General features: G+C 46.5%; 1 long non-coding RNA gene across 4 annotated transcripts in view; it reads right to left on the reverse strand.

Annotated features, from left to right (window-relative positions):
* Positions 1 to 6,119: 6,119 nt before the first annotated feature.
* The window catches only part of LOC140637944 (uncharacterized), a 49,484-nt gene continuing 36,237 nt past the window's right edge, over positions 6,120 to 19,366 (reverse strand). For 3 of the 4 annotated variants that reach the window (XR_012035065.1, XR_012035066.1, XR_012035067.1), the window contains 3 exons: positions 17,510 to 17,573; positions 12,080 to 12,186; positions 6,120 to 9,052 (listed from right to left, as the gene is read on the reverse strand). This is a non-coding gene — a long non-coding RNA (uncharacterized lncRNA). The remainder of the gene's footprint in view (positions 9,053 to 12,079; positions 12,187 to 17,509; positions 17,574 to 19,366) is intronic. The other variant, XR_012035064.1, reaches the window with a different exon arrangement.

Below are 19,366 nucleotides of genomic sequence, written 5' to 3' on the forward strand. Positions count from 1 at the left end.
TTTTACCCTTGCCTGAGAGCAAGATGGATGCCACATTGCAAGTATCATATCCAAACATGACAGCATCCTGTCTCTCCTTACTCTTCTTTCTTGGGGGCAAGGAAATCTTTCCCCAAATCCCTTCAGTAGATCTCCAACCTTTTATTGGACAGAATTGGATTATGGGCCTGTTTCTAGGGGTCTCCCATGATTAGTTTACACAGAATTTGCCCATGGAGACCATCCCCTGAATCATGTTGGGGAGAGGCATTTAACTGAGCAAAGTCACATCAGGGAGGAGGAAAGAAGGAGGCGTAGATCTTGAGTAAGCAACCAACTGAGTCTGCCATAGAAACCTTGGCCTTCACTGAGTCTGAGTGCATTACCACATGCTTTATCCTCTCGAGACAACATTACTCACAGTTTACTCTGCAGAGTTTCCTATCAGATTTTTATGTGAAGCATCATTTTTCTCTGACCTCGTGCTGCAATCTTGTTTCTTTTTTCCTGAGCAGAGACCACAATGGAAATCCTACTATAAAAACACTTGAGTGCCATCAAAGGATCAGACCATATAAGGTGCTAGGGACCTTTTTATTTTAAATAAGAAACAAAACTATTTATACTTTTACAAGGAGTCTGCCCTATTTTAGTAAATATTTGGCAAGGCTTCTTGATTAAAAGAGCAAACTGACCCTTGTCTGCAGGGTTGTTTTGCCATAACTGAAATCGTTCATTAATTTTCTGAAAATAGAAGCAGCAAGTGTGTGTTCTTTTGCACTGTGACTAAAGCAGTGCTTGTGATTCGTTTTAAGCTGCATATATTCAGCATAATTGGTCAGGTGTCTTTTAAACCCTGGTCCTACTCAGACCCCGTTCTAAGTCACAATCACCAAAAGGTACTATTGGGAAATAATCTCCTGTGGATAAAACAAAGATGCATTAATCTGGCCCTGGAGAGTGTGGCATGTTTGACAGTGCATTTCAAACTGGATTTTAGAGGGCCTGGATTTGCTAACAAACCCCAAATGTTTTGAAAAACTGTGACTCCTTAGGTTATTAAACAGTGCGCATTCTGAGAGAAGCTTGTTGAGTACCATATGTTCCTGATTCATTGGCAGTTAACTCAGTCTGTGGTGTGGGGTTTGTAGGAAATACTCCAGACCCAACCACCTTCTCTTCTTTAAAGGTATCCTCTTGCCAGCTAAATTTGGAAGGGTGTGATGCAGCTGCGAGGAGGGTTTTTAAGTCATTCTCAGAAATTTTTGTAGGACAGCTGTTATTGGAAATTATCCCAACATGCCACACAGCAGGTTGGGCTGAGGCGGGCCAGCACTTTGGGTGCGGGATGGTGAAGTGACTTATCCAAGCCTTCACTACTAGGTCCCCATTTATGGGTCATCCTCTTGTTCATTGAGGCTCCCCAGTCACTGCTGGGAAATCCAAAACCCAACTTCCAGGGGGGGAATTCAAACAGAGTCTGGAATACACTAGTTGCTTCTGGTCCTCCACTACTTCACTGGCTGAAAAATGAGAAAACTAAAAGTCCCACCTCATGAGTCTAGTGAGATTAACAACTTACTTAGAGCAGTGTTTGGCATGAGGTGAGAGCTCGACAAAAGTATCCTGTGAACCATGATTCTTTCTTGATTGTTGCCAGAATACAAAGAGAGACCGGAGAAAGGACTCCAAGCCAGTAGAAGGTAAGCAATATCTAGTTTCAGCTATATGACCTTAGATTAGTCACTCACCTCAAATCCTCAGTTCCCTCTGCCTTCCTCAGATGAGGGTTTTATGTTTATGACAGGGCTTCATTAGCCATAAAACTGCAACGAATGGCCATGTGCATGCAGATCACCTGGGGATCTTGTTAAAATGCAGTCTGTTTCCGCAGACCAGGCATGGAGCCCGAGATCCAGCATTTCTAACAAGCTCCCAGATGACACAGATGTTGCTGGTCCAGGGACCAGCAATCTGGGGGGATCTCTAACCCCCACTTTTCTGACTTGCTATATAACATAAGGGCAGCATTCTGGTTACCAGGCTGACAGCAAACCCCCAAGATCCTCAAACTGTCCCGCTGCAAGCACCCAGAAGGCAGTGCAGATAAGCGACGTGCTGCTCCGAAAGACTGTACAGTCTCTCTCTCTCGGCACCTAGTTTCGAAGGCTTCTTACCTGATTGTTAACTTTCACCCTCACCCTCAGAGGATTCTCACACTTTGCTCAGTGTCCTCTTGGCGATCTGGTGCTATGACGTGAGCATTTTCAAGCCCCTCCCTTAACAGCTGCTTCCAATTCCCTCGCAATTGGCACCTTCGGGTGGTTGGGTAGCGGGGCTGGGCACCAGAGGTTGCTGTTGGGAGGACAGGTGTGATACCAGGGGACGGGTGGACGATCAATTCGACTCTCAGCCTGGGAGCCCAGTTGTGTTGAACTTTCTGGCCATCTTGTAAGCTTTGGCATGGAGTGGGCATGAGAGAAAGTAAATGCAAAAGCAAAATCTAGCACAAGAGGCCCAGAAAACTGTGAATACCAGGAAAGAGCCTTGAAAGTGAAGTGTTCGTGTTTTAAGAGAATTGCAGAAATTTTAACAGGCCAGCACAGCTGAGAGGCCTTAATTAAAAGTCGGCCAGTGATTAGGTGTCTGAAACTTTACTCTGGGTGCCTCTGGGGAGTCGGGAAGTTAGAGAGTTTGGCATCCGAGGATGATTTCTTTACCCGGGAGATGGGGCCCAGAGATGTCCATCAGGAGCACGACTTCAAGGTTTATAGCAGCTTCCAGGCTCTCCCTTTCTTCAGACAATCTAGTGGCAGCAAAAGGTATGGAAAGAGGACATTTGGGCAGAGCATGGAGAACTCAAGAACAAAGAGGACCACCAGGAGCCCCGCCTTCTCTCTGGGTGCAGAGCTCCACCGACAGCCTGGCCCCTGCTCTGGCCCCGGTCTTCTCAGTAGCCCCAGCTCCCACCGCAGGCCTGGGCCCAGGAAACACGGGGCTGCTTACCCTTCTGGAATGAGGATGAAGCACAGAGAAGAGGGAAGAAGGACAAGCCAGCCCAGGAGGAGGAAAGAAACGGAGAGCTGGAGCAAGGCCTTGGGAAGCCAGCCTTTCAACGGTTCCAAGAACATTTTCCGAAATCCTTCCAGCCCAGGCCCTATTAAACGGCTCTCTCTGCACCGTAGCCTGGTCGCACGTGTGTTGTAACGAGGTGTGCGTCTGGCCAGGCGTCCCCCCTCCGGGCCACCTGAGCTTCCCTGCGGGGGGCTAGGCCACGTGGTGGAAGCAGGCCGGCCCACGCCAGAGCAGACCCGGGGGCCCCCCAGACCCGGGGGCCTTAGCTCCTCAGCCCGCCTGCCCCCGCCCGCAGGAGGCCCCAGGCCGCGATGCGCACACGGGGCGGTCGAGCCGGACCTCGCTGGACCGCAGCTGCGTGAGCCTCTGTAGGGGGATCCGGGGCGCTGCCGGGGCTGCAGGTGCGCGGCCGCTGCTCCCACCCGATGCCCCCGCGTGCAGAGGGGCGAGCGCCGGTGCAAGACCCCCTCCCCCCAGGTGGCTCCAGGGGGCCGAGATGAGAGCCAGCTCACTCAAGGCCACATTTCTTAAAACCCTGGGGATGCCCCGGGCCCCAAGCTCCCTGCTGCAATGACCCAAGCGGTGCTGCTAAGAGATTCGCTGGCGCGCAGGCCGCGGCCGGCGGAGAGGGGGCCTTTCCTCCTGGGTCGGAGCAGAAGAGTAAGTTTTAAATGTCATCATTCCAGTGGAAACCCCAGATGTGACTTTGGGTCCAAATTATAACCTTTGGGCTGGTGTTTCTGCTCTTATAAAACCCAAATGTTGCTTGCAGTCTACTTTATGTCTCAGATTCCTGCATGGGCCTGTGGAGGGCTTTAAAACACTTCTGGGAGCGCCTGGGTGGCTCAGTCTGCTAAGTCAGTGGACTCTTGATTTCAGCTCAGGCCAAGATCGCAGGGTTCTGAGATCAGGCCCTGCATCAGGCTCTGCACTCAGTGGAGAGTCTGCTTGAGATTTTCTCTCTCTCTCCCTCCCTCTGCCCCTTCCCCATTCTCTCTCTAAAAAAAAAAAAAAACAAAAAAACAAAAACACCTTCGGAACATGGACTGTGTATATATGGTAAGGTTGTAAGGTGTCAGCACACTGAAGTCAAGTTTCCCAGAACTCACTGCCTCCCTACCGTCTGGGTCTGATGACAGTTGGCAGACAACAATGAGGCAGCTGTTTCCATGCTCCCAAGGCCTCTGGTGGCACCAGGCACCCCAGCAGCTCCCATGTGTCGTCAGGCCTCTGCTGGCCTACTTTGCTGACAAGGGGCACCATCTCCCTCAGGTCCTGGGCTAGGTACTCATGCAGGCCTGACAAGGGCACCAGCTGCCTTTGTAGGTCACCCACAGCCTCATAGCCGGAAGCAGGGACACAAATGTGGGCACTAGCTGTCCTCAGGAGTTCCAGTTTGCCTTTGCTCTCCCTCACTACATATCCCATTCTCATCCCTTGCTGCCCTACAGTGACTTCAATCCCAATGCCACGTGCAGAGGCAACAGTCTTAGGAAGACTTCTCCACCAGGTCCCACGGCTGCTTCAGTTCTAACCCACATTTTAAGAAATATCATTATATATGTTGCATGGTGGCTTGGCTTTTCTGACTGAACCCTGGCTGACACTATGTATACAGCCAGCTCAGAGGCACACACTTGCAGGGATAATGCAATAGATGGGAGCTAATAATCTCCAACCCTAATTTTAGTCATTAGTTTTTTTGTCCCTTCTCAATAGGGACTTTCATCAGGAATGTTGTTGACCAGTGGACCAAATTGGCCGCACCTAGTACGAGGTGCTTTTACTTCCTCTTTGGCCTTCTCCATCTGCAGTGGTTGTCCACAGTGGTTCAATGCTCTGACCCCACTCCCCGGAGTTTCTTGTACCTCTAGAAAGATCAGGGCCAGCTGACACAAACTTCCACACCTCAAAATGTCCTTGCATTTCCCCCACACTCTCTCCTTCACATCTCTTTCAGCAGGAATAATTTCCCTTTAACTTATGCGGACTCCTCTCCCTAGGACAACATCCTGCCGTCATTCCTGCTTTCTTCATCTTTCTCTCAGCTTTTCACATCATTCTCTCCCTTTCCATGGAATCCTTCCTCTGCCTTCAAACATATGCAGCTCACCTGGTTCTTGTTAAAAGTACCTTTCTTTGACACTGCTGCTTCTTCAAGCCACCTTCCTCATCTCTTGGTCTTCTATCAAACTTCACGAAAGGGAAGCTGTTGCCTCTATGTCCCTCAAATACCTTTTCTTATTTGGCCCTTTCAAAGCAGACTTTGATCCTCACCTTCTATCCCAATGGTAGACTTGGATGCACATAGCAATCACCTGGGCCCCAGGATCCAGTTCCAGATGTTTTGATGTAGTTATTCTGGGGTGCAGCTTCAGCCAGCATCCTGCCCTCCCTACATTTGCAAATCCAATGCTCTTGAAGGAGAAAGGTTACAACTTTCTAAGCAAAAAGCAGTTTAAGAAAGCAGAGACAAAGATGGCCGTGTTTGACTTCCTAAAAATTTTAAAGCTTCCAGGTAAATGACCTTGCTGTTAATGAGCAAATTTTCCATCTTAATACCCTGATAAGAACAAGTTTCTCATTCATTACTAATGACTGGATAACTACGTATAATCTTCTTGAAAAACTATATAGCAAACTATATCCAGACACATGTAGATGTACATACTATTTAATCCATTATTATTTCTATTTCTAGAGGTATAAGCTAAAGTCCCTAAAAATGTTCATTACAGCACTATTTATAATAGAAATTAGAAGAAACCAAAAAGAATAATAAATGTATTGTACATTTAGTGGTTGGGAATATTAATGTCTAAATTAAAAGCTAATTAGGAAAGAAGATTATAACATGGAAAAATGCCTATGATACAATGATAAATGGGGGGAAGAACAGGTACTTATAAAAAGTTGGTAAAGACATTGCACAAATCAAGCCTGATTTAAACTAACATGTAACTTTTCAGACATCAATTTCACAACTTAATAAGTTCTAACTATTAGAAATTTGGGCAAAGAAAACCATTCTTTAAAAAAAAAAAAAACACTCTTCCAGCCCTCTCTAAATTTTTAGTTTTTCTTTATTTGACTTTTTCAAATACATGTAAAAACAAAGTTAGCAAGCTGGTTTTATCCTGATCACTATGTTCACCCTAAACTTGAATCTTATAAACATGGCTCAACATGATAACACAATTCCCTTTAGCCTCATCCCTTTTTAGGGAAGCTGTTCTCATTTCTCCAGCTGTAAGATTTATGGGGGACATTTGACTTTGTGCACTCTTTGCAGTTTCATCGGCAACGTGATTTCTCCAGTGAATTAATTTTTTCTTGTGGCAAAAGGAAGAAATATTCAGACTTGCTGTTAAATGTTGATTCTAGAAAGTGATCGTAAGGGATATTATTCTAAGCTTTTCCAGAATTCCCTGAGATAATAATTGATGATTTGGGGTCCTTGCCTGGCCTGGAGAAGGGGGCTTGGGGTAAAATGGAAAAATTGAAACGAAGCTAAGAAATGACCATTTAATAATAGAGATACATCCGATAGTGAAACAAAACACGTGAGTGACAGGTTGGAAATATAAAGATGGCCTCAGAGGCTTTTAAAAATTCAAGATAGAGGAGAGGCTTGTAGTATAATATGGATGTGACATTCAGACTTCTGAAAGGTACACATGAGGGTGTTTCTCCCACCCGGATTTTTGCCACCTGTAGTCACTATTTGCCACCCCCTCCCACTGAGGACTGAGCAGACTGTGAGTCTTCCTGTAAACTCTGTCTGGTTCCAGGTTAGTGTTTCATTTAGAGAAAATGAGGGTGTTGAGCATTAAGAACAGAGCCCAGATGGCGTCATCGTGAAATATGGCACCAGCTGTGCTGCTCAGGGCTTTATTCAGAACCAGGGAAATGCTGTATCCTGTTGGGGCCACACTGAATTCTGTGAGGGAAAATCAAGTGACCTCCACCTTTCCCCACGCCCATCTCTGCTTTCTGGTGAGGATGTGTTTTAAGCCTGTCTCTGAGATTGGTTTAAACGTGCTTTTATTAAACTAACTGGGAATATGTCACTAGTTGTTGCTTCAAAAACTACAGATTTCCTTTTTTTTTTTTTCTTTTTGGGAAAAGTCCTAACCTGCCTGCAGCTTGATTCCTTTCAAGCCCGCCTTACTTTTCTTTGGAAGCCTCGGGTTGTGGTTAAAGGCACTGCTCATTCCCCTTAGCCTAAAGTCCAATTTGAGTCCAGCAACATACTGTTTAAAAACCTCAAACTTTGTTTACTTGTGTGACCTGAGGGTTTTCACCTGCTTTTCTTTCCTCCGAGGCCTCAAGGGTAGGTGCATGAGGTATAGACTGGAAGCGAAGTACGATACAGGATTGCAGCATATTCTGTACAAGACTGTCCAGAGGCACATCTGCTTGTCATTGCAAAAATCAGAAGCCTTTTGTATAAAGCACAGCGATGCATTAGGTTACCTGCAGGAATACCACGGATAGAGCTCGAGACCGGTTAGTTCAAGTGGCATATGGCACACCATTTTCCACTTCAAATTACAGAAGCATTTCTGTGAAATCCACGGTACACCATAAATGCAGTTTCATGAACATCCCTTATATACAGATCTTTCCTGTTGGGTGTGTTCTGGACACAGAAGCTGTGGGTGGACCTCAAAGCAGAACCTCAGCTCTGAGCCAGTTATGACGCTGCTGCCAGACTCATGGGGCTGAGGCCAATTTTCATGGTAAAGGGAGACCTGCACTGGCAGTCCCAGAGGAGAAGGCAGTCAGCACCGACTTCTCTGTTCAACAGTTGTTTACCACTCACATTTCCTGAGGACCCACACTGGGCTGAGGGCCAACTTTGGTACTGTGTTTACACTTATAATACAGTGAAGGAACTGGGAGGAGACTCCCTGAGAAACATGAACAACGGGAACCCAGGGACACAGAAGGAAACTGAGGCAGCGATCTGCAAATGTCTAATGTGAGACTTGGACTCAGAGCCACATTTCCAGAGCTTGGGTGTGCTCAAGTCCCAAGTCACTTTTTAGGAGGGTAAGTGTGAACCTGGTGGCGTGGGTGGATGGCCACAGGATCTCCTGAGAGCACAATCCTGAGAATCCAGACTGTGTGAAATCCTTCCTGGTTGTGCCCCAACCCACTTATGAGTTTGGCAAGGTTGCTTTCTTTTCTTTTCTTTTCTTTTCTTTCTTTCTTTCTTTCTTTCTTTCTTTCTTTCTTTCTTTCTTTCTTTTTCTTTCTTCTTTCTTTCTTTTTTTTTTTTGCTTTATTTCTCTCTGCCTGTTTCACATGGTGGCACCATCAAAGGCTTATGATAATAAAAGTTTCCTGTAAACTTTTTAAAAAGATCAAATAAAAACTACATGGAAAAAAGCAAAGTCGGTGATTTAGGCTTTGCTTAGAATACATAGCATATTTAAGAAAAAAAAAAAGCCAATGTTTTATCTTCTCGAGAAGCTTATCCTCCACACAGCCATGAAAGGAGTTTCTAAAACAGCCATCAAATCATTCAGCTTCCCTGCTTCAGGTCCATCACCGGCTGACTGTCGCCCCCAGAATGCAAGGCGGGTTTCTTGGCTCTGCCGTCCAGACCCTCTTGGATCCCGCCCTGCCCGCCTCTCTGGAGTCAGCTCCCACCCCCTCAGTCCCATACACCCTGCCTTCAGGGGCTTCCAATGACTGTCTCCAGAAGGGTGATAGGACCCCACTGCTATGGTGACAGTGGCAGTGCATCAGAAGACTAAGGTGGTAAGAGGCCTCATCAGACCACCCACCCATGGCCAACTGCACAACAACCCGGGAGACCGTGTCCTTGGCCACCCTGGGCGGTATTTACACCAAGAGTCAGGGTTTCTCCACTGATCTTTGCCAGATGTTTGCTCTTATCTCCTCATCCTTATTCTGGACTCCACTTTCCTGGAACTCTCTGACTTTGTCCATGAGCTCTGCAAAGGGCACAGATTTGTCTGTATGGAGCCTGAAAAACATGGAAACGGGTAGTGAGTGAGCTGCTGCCAGCAGATTGCCAAGGGCAGAGATGCACAGAGGTGCTGGGTGACCACGGCAGGGAGGCCACCCGGCATCCATCCAGCCTTCTCTCGGCTGCTCCCTCGGGGTTGTGCAGCTGCCACAATTACTGCATTTACTTTCTGGGGCAGAGTTATCTTGCTCGTCTTTCTCCAGGCCTCCCACTGAATTGGTCTTGCGAGCTCTGCCCTAGGAGTGTTAGGTTCTCTCTGGACGGCCCGGCTGCCTAGTTGCCCACAACCCCCAGTCGCATCATGATTCCATCCTGGACGGAGCTAAGGGCACCTCACCAGGCCAACAAGAGAGTGGCCATGACTTCTCACCCTCCATTCAGGCAGAGAATGAAACAAGAACCCAAGTGATTGCCACAGTCTTACTCCGGGAAGGTACTGGGCCAGCTTTTCATCCTCTCTCTCAACCTCCCATGAAGCTCTTGTCCTCATTTTTCAGAGGTCGAGGCTAAAATTCAGGCTCAGTAATCTGCTTGAAATTATAAACAAAGAAAGGAACAGAGCTGAAATTTCAAACCAGGTCTAATTCCAAAGACGGCTGGCTTCCACTACGCTTATTATTTGTGCTTACCATGGGCTCCTTTTCTAGGGACTTTACTTGTAACAACTCATTTAAGCCTCACAACATCTCTAAGAGGGAGGGACTCTGCATCTTAAGAGGAACAATTCAGGCCCAGAGACGTTAAGTTACTTGCCTAACATCACACAGCTAGTAAAGGGCAAGGACAAGATTCAGCCTGGCTGGGACACCTGGGTGGCTCGGCGGTTGAGCACCTGCCTTTGGCTCAGGGTGTGATCCTGGAGTCTCAGGATCAAATCCCACATCAGGCTCCCTGCATGAAGCCTGTTTCTCTCTCTCTGCCTATGTCTCTGCTCCTCTCTCTCTCTTTCTCTCTCTCTCTCTCATGAATAAATAAACCAAATCTTAAAAAAAAAAAAAAAGTTTCAGCCTGGCAGCCTGGCTCCAGAGGCTGTGCGCCTCACTCCTCTGAACCACAGCCTCCCCACGCTCCAGCACCCTAAGGTGGTCAGCACAGCCAACATTCCTCGCACGTCTGTCTTAGGCGGGCACAGCGTGAAAGCACTGAGAGAGGAACCTAAAGGGATTTCTGTCCTTGCACTCAGGGAGCTTACAAAGTTCAACTAATGGGTCAAGGGGGCATGAGGCCTTTACAAAGATATCCTGAGGGTCACGTCCACCCACATTGCCAGGTTTACTTTCAAAAACTATAGCAGAGCTGCTATTTGGAAATCTTTACAATGCACAGGCCTCCATGCTGTCAGGGGAGGCTGAGAAATAGCAAAAGCCTGTCTTTGGCTTTATCTCCTTAGATAGAGGAGAAATCCACAGTTATGTGGGATCTTAGGAGAGCCAAGCTTCTGACACTGTGCAGCTCTGCCTGCAGTGAAAGGTGGTGGCGGGAGCAGAGGATGACCATAGAGGCTTGACCAAGGAGGGCAGCTCGGCAGCAAACAAGGAAGCCCTGTGCCTCCAGCCTACGCCTGAATCTTCCATGGGGATCTAGAAGGCTTTGTCTAGGCATCTGTTCAACGTCTTCCCTCCTTCTGGGCGAAGTTAGGGCTGAGTCAAGGACTGGGAGCTGTTTGGGCCAGGAACACTGGTTTCTGCATCATTCTCCGCAGGGTTCTCTTGCACAGCCCCTGGCTCATTAGCGCATGGTCAGTTAAGAACACAAGCTTTGGAGCCAGACCAAGTGGGAATTGGGCTATGAGAGCTAGGGTGAGTTCCTGAATCCCCTATGCCTGTAGATACTTTCCCATAAAATGAGGCTCATAACAGTCCCCACCTCGCGGGGCTGTGCTGAGGGTGAGACTCCACAGAACTTTATAGGGATCTCTGTTGTGACACTCATCCCTACTGGGCAGCAACTGTGTCTGTCCCCTCATCTAGACCATGAACTTTCGGCGGAGGGCAGAGCCTTATCCATGTGCCGACACACAGGCACTGTTGGTATTGGCTGGAATAACTGCCGTTTGGCCTTACAAGTTTCCCTACGCTCTGGTCCCACCAGCTGTGACTGGAGGCCCTAATGGGGGTGTCTGGCCCTTCCAGGGAATGCTTCCCTGTGAAGGCCCTCACTGCTAGCACATGGGCCTACATCCAGCAGTGCAACCCAGGAACTCAAACTCTGAGCTGGGTTTCCGGAGCAGGTCAGCAGGAGATACGTAGACTCTTACTTCCTTGACCTTCTGATTGCTCAGCCTCTCTCACTTCTCTGTATTACAACAATTAATCTCTACATTTTTTTTCCTGTCCTCCAATTATTCTTATACAGTAGCACTTCTCAAAGTTTAACATGCATACAAGCCAACCGGAGATCCTGTAGGAATGCAGCCAAGGTGCTGCATTCCTAACAAGCTCATGGGAGATGCAGGCACACTGGTCCTGCAGCAAGGCTGTGCCCTGCTCCCAGGACAATCTTCCTCCTGCAAAACTATGATCATGTCACTTGAATGGACTTGAACAGATCTTTCACCTGAACATATACGAAAGGCAAATGAACCCATGGAAAGACAGCATTAGTCATTAGGGAAATGCACTTTAAAACCACAACCTTTAATGTACCTATTTGAAGACTTAAAAATAAAAATGCAATACCAAGTGCTGGTGAGGATGCACGATAACTGGAACTCCCATACTCTGCTGGGGAGAAACCAAGATATTACAGCTACTTTGGAAAATAGTTTGGCAAGGTTGTCTTTTAAATAAAGATAAATACACACTATATTTGACATAGCAATCTTACTCTTACATTTGCCCAAATGAACTGAAAATTCGTTCACACAAAAACCTGTGCACGACTGCTGTTAGTGAGTCTATGCATAACCACCACAACATGGAAATAACCCAGAAGTCCTTCAATTGATGAGTGGCTGAACTCCTTGTGTCACGTCTACACAACAGAATAATGGTGAGCAAAAAAAGGAACAAACTATTGACTTACAAAAACCTGGATGAATCTCAGGTGTGGTATTCCAGGTAAGAGAAGCTGGACTCAGGAAGCTACTTGTTGTATGATTCCATGTATAAGACAATCTGGAAAAGGAAAAACTACAAAGACAGAAAACACATTAGTGCTTATAAGGGGCTGGTATGGGGGAAGGGTTTCCTGCAAAAAGACAAGAAAATTTTGTGGAATGATGAGAATGTTCTGTAGCTTGGTTGCGGTGGTATTTACATGACTATATGCATTTGCAAATGTCAGAATGCCAAAAAGGATGAAGTTTACCGCATGGATGTCATACCTCAAAAGCAACTGACTGCGGCCAAAAAACTTTTCATGGTTCCCATTTGCCCAAGAAATTAAAGTCCAAGCTCCAGAACCCCTTATCCTTTCTAACTAATTGTACTATTCATTTTCTTAAATGCTGGCTAAACTTTCCCGCCACTCAAATGTTCCCTGGGTTTTCTTCTCTTGGTCTCTCTCATCTCCTGGAATAGCCTCTTCTTTTACAGAACAGGTACATAATAGACATTGAATTAATAGTCCTTGATTTCCCATTGACCAAAAAATGGCACCATAGAAAGATAAACCTGCAAGGGCCAGTTGGAATGAAGCCGAGGTGCTGCATTTCTAACCAGCTCCTTTCTCTCCCAGGAGCTCGGTCTTCTGTAAGGGTTTGTTTGCTGAGGTTGATTCTTTGGAGTAGGCAAAGCAGCGCAAACAAACCCCCAGTGTGCTCAACCCCTGGGAGCAGTTTGCAGCCTTGGAAAGGGCCTGCCTTGGCACACATCTCACTGGCTTAGGACCCTCCAGACTCCCCACTGCCAGGCCCAGGTAGGAGGGAGGCCAGGGTGCTGACAGGAGGCCTGCGGTGGTGTCACCCAGCTGGCGGCAGTGATTGATTCCCCTGTCCTCACTCACTTGTTAGCAGTAGGGCAGCTCACGTCCCCACATCCTGCCTGCCTGGAGGGGGGCTGGAGGGGGAATAAAAGGGGAGGAGGCGCTCTCCGGGGCAGGGCCATCCTTCCAGTGCTGCCCCACCCCCACCCCCAGTCCCTTACCATTCCCGCAGCCCACCCCACAGACTCCCAGGAGGGAGATGGATTCTGAGAGCTGACCCCACGGTTGGCACCGAGGTGCTGGCTGAGGGTCCCAACTCAGAACCTCACATCTTTGAGCCTCCACTACTGAGATAAGCCTTAAAGGAGATTCACACAGACACCTATCCATACAAATACACACGTGGGAAAAAATTATATTCTTGATAACTGTCTTTGGCCACAAGCCCCCAGATGGTCTTCAGATGAGCTAGGAGGAGCCAGGTTTTTTTGCAGGCTACAGAGAGATCTAGAGCCTTAGTGAAAATCTGGCTGAGGGTGAATGGCACCTTCATCTTAGCCCTCTAGATGTTCCCATTCTTGAGGAAAGGAAAGATAAACAAAGGGGGGAGGCTGTTTCCCCATTGAGGGTCCCTCTGACAACCCAGCGCCACTGCATCTTTGCTCCATCAGGAGGTCGAGCATCTCTTTCCTGGGTGGGAGGAGGTGAGAAAGGGTCCGAGGGTTCCCCTGGGGTCCAAAGATGGTGACACAGACAAATTTTTTTAAACCTGCAACATGTACATAGACTCCCTGCCAGGGCCAGTTCCCTAATTTGTGGGCCCCAGTACAAGATGAAAATGTCACTTAAAAAGCAGAGAAAAAACAATGCCTTTGAAAGTAGTAAAATATAAACCTTGTTCATTTCATCTGTGGTCTCTGTTCACCAAGGTGTTTTTTATTTGCTATAGAGCATTCCAGATAAAAAAAAAATTAACATTATTATTAGCATGGATTTTACCGTGATCTCTATATTGCACAATGCCTGTTTTATATACAAAAATAAAGCATTTAACTCATGTAGAATCACTGAGGTTATGCAGTTTGTATTTCATAGCTTGTGTACGCCTATGTACCTCCTTCTTACTGAGCAGTAGGATACTGCACAAAACTAACACAATTGTTTTTATTTCCCATTTTGCTTTGCACGTGTCCTACCAGCACTCTGCTTTCAGCTTACTGATGAATAGGAAGGATTGAAAGGAAGGCATGGGGTGGCTCAGGTGGTTAAGCATCTGACTCTTGATTTGGCTCAGGTCATGATCTTAGGGCTGTGATCTCAGGGTAGCAATCTCAAGGTCACAGGTTAGAGGCCCACATCTGGCTACGTGCTGAGTATAAAGCCTGCTTGAGATTCTCTATCTCCCTCTCCCTCTGCCCCTCCCCTACTCACACTCGCTCTCAATCTCTCTAAAAAAAATTAAAATAAAAAAACAACAACAAAGGACTGAAAGGAAAAGGAAGCTCCTCTTTCCTTTCCTCCTATAGCTTCTTTTCTTCCTCTTCCCACCTTCGGGGAAGGCCCCCATCCTGCCCCTGGATGCCATCCTGTCTTGTCTTCTTAGAGTGGCTTTCCTGTGAGAAGGCTGATGTCTGCACAGTGTGAAGAGGCCCTGGACCCTCCCAGAGCTTCAGGCCTTCCAGATGCCCAGGAACCTCCACACTGGCCACTTTTGAATGGAATGCTCTCCCCAATTCTGTCTCATATTTTGTCATTTAAAAAGTAGTATGATAATTAGCATGGTTGAGCATTTATTATACTGGACGCACAGCCATACAGCCATACACAATCAGAACGGCTTGTGGCCCTGTGTCTCTTCGAGTCCTCAGTGATAGAAGTCTATAGTCTCTCCGCAGAAAGCTCAGACAGCAGTTCATCCAGCTGGGCTCTGAGGCAGGGGAATGGGGGCATAGGACATAATCGTGGCTGATCCCTGCTTTCTTCTCCCTCTGAATGGGACTCTGATGCTTCTTCGATCTCCTTCCATTCTCTGAAAGGCCCACATGTAAATCGACCCCAGGAGTCCTCCCTACCATTAAGTGAGACAAATTTAAGGATAATAAAAACTTAGGCTAAAGGTCTAAGTGATCTTAGGCTAAATTATCACATATACACACCCAACAAAAGGACACTCTCACAGTTTACTGAGAATCATTTCACTCTCTCCCTTCCGAGGCCGCTGATGAACATTGTGGGTGTTCTACAGGAACCATGCACCCCTGCCCTCAGGTATTCTCTATCACATCTTGATGGGATAGTTTCCTTATTACACTTACCACTATAATTTATTATTGGCCTACTTATTATCTCTCTCGCATCATCCTGGAATGCCAGTTCCACGAGAATGAGGTCCTCATCTGCCATGTTCCCTGCTGTAACCCAAGAGCACATAGTGCTATACAACCAATATGCATTAGATGAACAAATGGATGAATGAATAAGTGGCATATTTTTTTTTTTTGCTTTTGTTACCTTCACTTAGCACCTGCACTACTCATGTGCCCTCTAGACTCTCAAAAGTCAAATTCCATAAGTCACTCAGAGGGTCAAATCCTTCAGACACCAAGACATTCAAAAGGGATGGGACCATATGATTTATCCCTTTAGGAGGGCAAAGGAGTGGGATTTTTACTATGGCCAGCATGTGGTCAATGGATCAGAAGAGCTTTCAGCTGATGTGAGAGATACCTGGGACACCATGAAAACAACCAGCAGCAACCCCACATCTCTCCCCTCCTGCTCGCAAGGCACCTTGCCATCCCACCTTTTCCGAAACCTTTAGCCACATGTTGCCATCTTGTGACTCCTTTTACCCTTCCAGCTTGCTCTTGGGGTTCATTTGGTTAGGGTGTTTGAGTGAGGATAAACAGGACCTTTTGCTCTAAGGGTACAAATGTGGGCAAGCAGAGCTCGGCTACCAGCAGGTGCTGGAGTTCCTGAGCAGGTTCTGACTGCTTATCCCCAAATGTGGACCAGCTCCAGGCAGAGAGGGGCAGCATGGCAGGGAAGCAGCCCCTCACAGGACTGGCTGCGCTACAGTGCAGGTTAAGAATGTGAGATGCGAGACATTTCTCCAAAAAAGACATAGACGTGGCCAACAGACACATGAAAAAAACGCTCAACATTACTCAGCAACAGGGAACTACAAATCAAGACCACAATGAGATACCATCTCACACAGGTCAGAATGGCTAAAATTAACAAGTCAGGAAACAACAAATATTGGCGAGGATGTGGAGAAAGGGGAACACTCTTACACTGCCAGTGGGAATGCAAGCTGGTGCAACCACTCTGGAAAACAGTGTGGAGGGTCCTCCAAAAAGTTGAAAATAGGGCCACCCTATGATCCAGCAATTGCACTACTAGGTATTTACCCCAAAGATACAGATGTAGTGATCAGAAGGGGCACCTGCACCCCAATGTTTATAGCAGCAATGTCCTCAATAGCCAAACTATGGAAACAGCCCAGATGTCCAGATGTCCATTGACAGATGAATGGATGAAGAAGCGGTGGTATTTATATACAATGGACTACTACTCAGCCATAAAAAAAAGAAAGAAAGAAAGAAAGAAAGAAATCTTGCCATTTGCAATGACATGGATGGAACTAGAGGGTATTATGCTAAGTGAAATAAATCAATCAGAAAAAGACAATTATCAAATAATTCCACTCACATACCAAAACAGGTATCATAGGGGAAGGGAGGGAAAAATAAAACAAGAAGAAATCAGAGAGGGAGACAGACCATAGAGACTCTGGTTTTTTAAATGATTTTACTTATTTATTTGAGAGAGAGATCACAAGCAGAGAGGAGGGGTACAGGGAGAAGCAGATTCCCTGCCAAGCAGGAAGCGGGATGCAGGACTCAATCCCAGGACGCTGAGATCATGACCTGAGCCAAAAGCAGACACTGAACTGACTGAGCCACCCAGGCAGCCAGGAGACTTTTATTTTTTTTTAATTATTTTATTTTTTATTTTGAGACTCTTAATCCTAGGTAACAAACTGAGGGTTGCTGGAGGGGAGGGAGTGGGGAGGATGAGGTAACTGGGTGATGGGCATTAAGGAGGGCACATGACGTAATGAAAACTGGGTGTTATATAAGACTAATGAATCACTGAACTGTATCTCTAAAACTAATACTACACTATATGTTAATTAATTGAATTTACATTAAGAAATGATAATCCTTAAAACAAAAAAGAAAGAATTTGAGTTACAGAGGCTCAGTAAGTTAAGTGACTGCCTTCAGCTCCGTCATGATCCCAGAGTCCTGGGATCCAGCCCCACGTTGGGCTCCCTGCTCAGTGGGGGGGCTCTGCTTGTCCCTCTCTCCGTCCCCCTGCTTGTGCTCACTCTCCCTGTCTCTCTCCAATAAATAAGTAACATCTTTTTTAAAACAAAGAATGTGAGTTATGCTGCCTTTATGAACAAAGCATATGACTTGACTTTATTGGTTGATCTGGGGACTAATCAGCTCAAGGATATGAAGGGGAAGTTTGCAGCTGTGACCGACAATCCTTGGCCTGCATCCCCTGGACTCAACTCACGTCATCAGCACTTGACTTCAGTGCACAGTTTGCGTATGTTGGTAGAAGATCCAGAGTCTTCCCCCTAAGTTTCCAAAATAAACAATTTCTAAGTGTCCTTTTTAGAAAGCAATAACATTTTTTAATTATAAGATTAATACATAACCACTGTAGAAAAACATAAGAGGAGACATAACTACATAAATCTTGGCATGTATCAGGTTAATATTTTTCAGTATATAAAAATGTATCCATGTTATACATTGCTCTCTGTTGGTTTTATGTGGGGAGGGGTTCAAAATGCAATTCATATAATATTTTAGTCTTTTTCTTCTTACTTAGCAAGATATCTTAAGTACTTCTTTATGTCATTAGTCTGATTTTTAATGGCTAGAGATTATCCCATTGCATAACAATTTACCTAATCGTTCTTCTGTAAATGGACATTTACATCAACTTGTGGTTTATTAATATAACAAAAATCTAGCAGTAAACATACATTGTGAACCAAAGGTAGGCACATGTACATGAAAGATGAGAAGCTGCTTAAAAGTTTTGTGCCTGTTTCCAAAACTTGTGCCCTGCAGCATCCACCTCGGAACATGCAAAACGTATATGTAAACTATATATAAATGTATATGTAAATATATATAAATAACAGTAACTTTGGAAATCATCAAACTGCCAGGGTTCTGCGCACACGGCATTTGCTCTTCCACTTGAAAAGTTGCAGCAGGGATGTCTGTTACTGTCAGCACGTTTCTGAACAGAGGGCCCTCCCCTTGTCTGGGTAACACGCTTGTTCTCGGTGTCCACAGCCTGTGCTCAGCTGAAACCAGAAGCTCGTCTTCTGAGATGCCTGTGGCTGAGGCAGTGACTTTTGACTCAAGGCTTCAGAAGATTCCTCAGTGCGAAATCACCCCCAGGGGAGTAGGCTGTTTCACCAGGGGCTGTGTCACTGGTGGACTGGAACAGGGCTCAGCTTAAAGGTCTGGAGCATAGAGACTGGCCCCAGAAAGACCCTTGGACTGAGGTCGCTGTGTGCACACCTGTTCAATGTGTGACTGAGAGCCAAGTCCACAGGCTCCTGCAGGTCAGCCCCTGGGCTGTGTAGATACCCTTCTTTACCCCACATTCCATATATACCATCAACGCTTCTTCTCTCCTTTAGTTAATACATTTAAAAGTGGCTAAGGAGAGAGAGTGGCCAAGGACATCATGACCCACTAAGGAGTCTTCATGGATTGTGGTGATGTCATTATACTCTGGCTGGAAACGGGGTAACAGAATGCCAGCTTGCATTGTGAACCCCAGGATTTAAGTGAAAGCTGGATGGGAAGGCCTAGAACTTGTTCCCAGCCCACAGGTGACACAGCCCTTCATGTGTAATACACTTTCCTCATGGAGCAGGGCAGGGGTTGGAGGGAGGGAGGATGTGTGAGTTAGCACAGAGGTATCTTCTGAAACCCTGAGTCACTTAGCTCCGGGAATTATGGGTGTGGATCAGTCTGGGATCCTGCTGGATCCTTTCCAGTGTAAGTTGGACCCATTCTAAGCATCTGGGGGACCTAGAAGAAACCCATGTCATCAAACTCAGTTATAGGCAAATGGTAGAAAAGCTTTAGACTTTCTGGGATCTCTCAGCTCCGAGGCCCACAAGGAAATCCCAGAGGCTTGAGATGCCAGTGACACCCTGGACTTGCCCTACTTTCTGGCTCTGCCAAACAACAACAAGATCAGGATGAATGAAGGAGTGCTTGAACAGATAAATCATAGCCTTCCCTCCTCTGCAAAAGCACAACTTGGCAGTGTTCTCTGCCAGGGCAAGTGATGGCATGAGGGAGTGAGGGGGAGGGCCAATGTCCAGGGAGTCTGGAG

The sequence above is a fragment of the Canis lupus genome, chromosome 8 (genome assembly GCF_048164855.1).
Source record: "Canis lupus baileyi chromosome 8, mCanLup2.hap1, whole genome shotgun sequence".
In the NCBI taxonomy this organism is placed as follows: Eukaryota; Metazoa; Chordata; class Mammalia; order Carnivora; family Canidae; genus Canis; species Canis lupus.